Below are 3865 nucleotides of genomic sequence, written 5' to 3' on the forward strand. Positions count from 1 at the left end.
CTATTGGCTGTGCGCACAAGAGCAGAGCTGCAGTGGGGGAGGGGAAAGAACAGACTCAAGTGTCAAGACAGTAAACGATTCCAAAAAGATTCAATTCAGTGGCGTCAGGAATTGAGAGTCTTGTGATTCAGCTCCAAATGCGAGGCCTGAAATGTCTGTGCGTGATATATTACAGTGTTCATTTCCTTGATTACAAACCCCGAGATAGCCATAACAGTGTGTAGTGTGGATTTTGATTAATCCCAGATTACCATTCTCTGAAATCTTGTGATTCTGTTTATCAAAAAACTCGTTCAGATTCATTCACTAATTCATTCAGTGACACTTCTGTTGGTCACATCTTTACACTCTTTTTTTACAGTCTATGCTTTACACCAGTTGGTGGCTACCATTGAGTGGCTTTGAGTATTTTAAGTGAGTTCAAAATTATTTAAAATAACCTGCATATTTAAAAGATAACTTATTTTTAACTGATAAACACTATAAAGACAGAAAAGACATGACATCAGCGATTGCTGGTATAGGTTACTGGAAATCTCTGAACACGTCCAGTGTATGTAATCAGAGAAATCCTGTATCTGAAAATCTCTGTGCATCTCAAGTGTGTGGACGTGTAGGCTACGGGATTCCCCACGCTTGACCGGGAAATTCACACACGTGTATACAAAATATACATGTGTGTGAAAGGAGAATGTAAGTGTGTGCGAGAGTAATGTATGTATGTGAAAGGAGAATGTAAGTGTGTAAAAGTAAAAATGTATGTATGTGAAAGAAGAATGTGTGTGTGAGAGTAGAAATGTATGTATGTGAAAGTAGAATGTAAGTGTGTAAAAGTAAAAATGTATGTATGTGAAAGAAGAATGTGTGTGTGAGAGTAGAAATATATGTATGTGAAAGTAGAATGTAAGTGTGTAAAAGTAAAAATGTATGTATGTGAAAGAAGAATGTGTGTGTGAGAGTAGAAATATATGTATGTGAAAGTAGAATGTAAGTGTGTAAAAGTAAAAATGTATGTATGTGAAAGAAGAATGTGTGTGTGAGAGTAGAAATATATGTATGTGAAAGGAGAATGTAAGTGTGTAAAAGTAAAAATGTATGTATGTGAAAGAAGAATGTGTGTGTGAGAGTAGAAATGTATGCACGTGAAAGGAGAATGTATGTGTGTAAGACTAGAAATGTTCGTGAAAGGATAATGTAAGTGTGTGTGTGAGAGTAGAAATATATGTACGTGAAAGGAGAAAGTAAGTGTGTGTGAGAGTAGAAATGTATGTACGTGAAAGGTGAATGTAAGTGTGTGTGTGAGAGTTGAAATGTATGTATGTGAAAGGAGAATGTAAGTGTGTGAGAGTAAAAGTGTATGTATGAGAAAGGAGAATGTAAGTGTGTGAGAGTAAAAGTGTATGTATGAGAAAGGAGAATGTAAGTGTGTAAGAGTGCAAGAGTATTAAAAGTTATTCACTATGGCATTATATCTTAGTGGCAAACAGATTGCAACGAATCGATCAAATGCCAGAACAACAAGAGTGTAAGTCTGAACAGTAATAAAGAAGTTCACAAAAAACATGCTTGCCAAACAAGCATTGTAAGAGATGTACTGTGAGTCCGAAAAAAAAATCTTCATCATGTTAGGAATCAGTGCAATAGCTTCACCAATATCTGCCAAGGCCAAGTTAAACACACCAATGTACATTGGACTGTGCAGGCTCCGGTGAAGAGCTATAATGAGAATGACTATCGAGTTCCCAATTATAGAAATAAAGTATATGATAAATAAGAATATATAGTAATAAGTGCTGTACGGTGTACCTGTAAGACCAGTGATGAAAAAGTGCTCTGGATGAACAATCGAGATATTCTGGGATAAACTCATGGCAGCTTTGTGTTTGTTGTTTTGCACAGGCTGAAAATATAAATGACTATAAAGAAATAACCAAAATATGGACTTTCCTAAATTGTCATATCACACTTTTAACATCTATTTTCAAATGTTTCTTTATGTAAACTTGCTGCATAATATTTGAATCACAGACTTGTCTAAATAATCTTAAAGTTTTAGAGCCAGAGCAAACAATGACAGTGTCTGAACGCTTGTGTGCTGCTTTGAATTAAATTAGTCCGTTATAAATGCTTGTCTTTATTCTCTTATGTCGCAAAGAACTTTGGACATCTGCGTCATTGAATCCAAATATATCTGCTGGTTCATCTCTTGAGAGCTTTCAGACAACACAATGTGTTGGCCTTAAAATCGAGTGTAAATGGTTGAGGTCCTCTGGGGGGAGGTCTATTCAAATATACTTCTATATTATAAAAGAACTAAAATATATAACAACCTCTATAATATGTAATACTTTTATTGTCTCCTTTAGATCAGGGGTTTTCAAACTGAGGTTCAAGGTTCAGACATCTCAAGGAAGACCAATACAAATGATTCAGTAGTCTATTTATTTGTACAGTATAGGCTAATTTTGTGTGAGAAGAAAAGAGAGAGAAAAAAAAAGTATTTTCACGTTCTTCCGGGGCGAGAATTTGTGAATTGAGTGATTGTAGTGTAAGGAACCCCGCTTCGGCCCAAAAACGGAATCCGACGGCCTGGGCGAAGGTTAACGCGTGTATGCCTTTTCAGCGCATCTGTGAAGTTCACTTAATTTCACTCGTTTAATCTGACTCCAATTTTAAATGATTATTACTCTTAGGTTTTGTTCCCAATTAGAAATTAATCATTTGTTATGTATTAATTTAGATTTTTGATTATTCTGGGTATCTCATATTTTCAATTATTCGTTCATTACGGACCCATATCACTTAGAAAAGTCACATCGGCCGGTGAGTGCCTTTCACGATCACAAATTCGCCAGTTCTGATCTTAGTCAGAGGGTGCAGAGTTTACTAATGCATTTGAGTCGAACTGCCACATGCTTGTTCATACAAAAACACAGTTTTCTTAGTCACGATACTGCAACTTGCTAAGCCAGTTGATAGATAAAAATCAAAAAGTCCCATGATGTGCTAACATGCTCCTTTCATGGGCCTTTAGTTTGAATTTATCCTGACGCAGATTTGCGGAAATATGGACTCCAATAATCTACTGGTCATAATGATTTCAGAAGAATCCAGAGTAAATCAAATATAACATTTTATTTGTCAAGTAAAAATGTATCATGTTAATTTCATAGTTGGACAATTAGAAGCCAATTCAGAAATAATAAATGCATAACATCAATTGAAATGCACATACACACAGTGGTGGATTAGTGTTTGAAGACACTTGTCCATCACTGTGTGGGGGTCTCTGGCTACAGAAAATCCCCCCTGACTGCTTTGCACTTTACCTTATATACCAAGACCAGAACAAAAGGATTGTAAATTTTTTATCACACCAACACCTGTTTTGGGGGAGAGGAGTGGGTGTTTCAACACCCAAAAGGAGAACAGAATTATCCTTAGTTTTCAGTCTTCTTCATAATACCAGTGACTGCTGTGAAATTGAGACCATTTTACCAATTGCACTAAGACATTTAAAATGATACCAAACATGAAAGGAATAAACAATAGATACACCAGATACATTATACTTCTTGGAGAACTTTCAGTGACTTGAGTCAGGGGGAAAGGAAGGAGGGTGTGTGTGTGTGTGTGTGTGTGTGTGTGTGTGTGTGTGTGTGTGTTGGGGGAGGGCTATTGCATCCTGTAGATGTGTGAGGGCAAGGCGTTGTCCTATGCTATTTCTTTGAGATCTTCTCACACCAGATGAGTTTTATTGCTTTATTGCAGGGTGCTTGATCTCAGTTTTTGTCCTAGCAGGAAAATCAAGTCTTACAGTAGTTTTGTGCATGTGTGGATTTATGTGTGCGTTTGTGGATCTGTT

The sequence above is a fragment of the Ctenopharyngodon idella genome, chromosome 15, assembly GCF_019924925.1.
Source record: "Ctenopharyngodon idella isolate HZGC_01 chromosome 15, HZGC01, whole genome shotgun sequence".
NCBI classification, from domain to species: domain Eukaryota; kingdom Metazoa; phylum Chordata; class Actinopteri; order Cypriniformes; family Xenocyprididae; genus Ctenopharyngodon; species Ctenopharyngodon idella.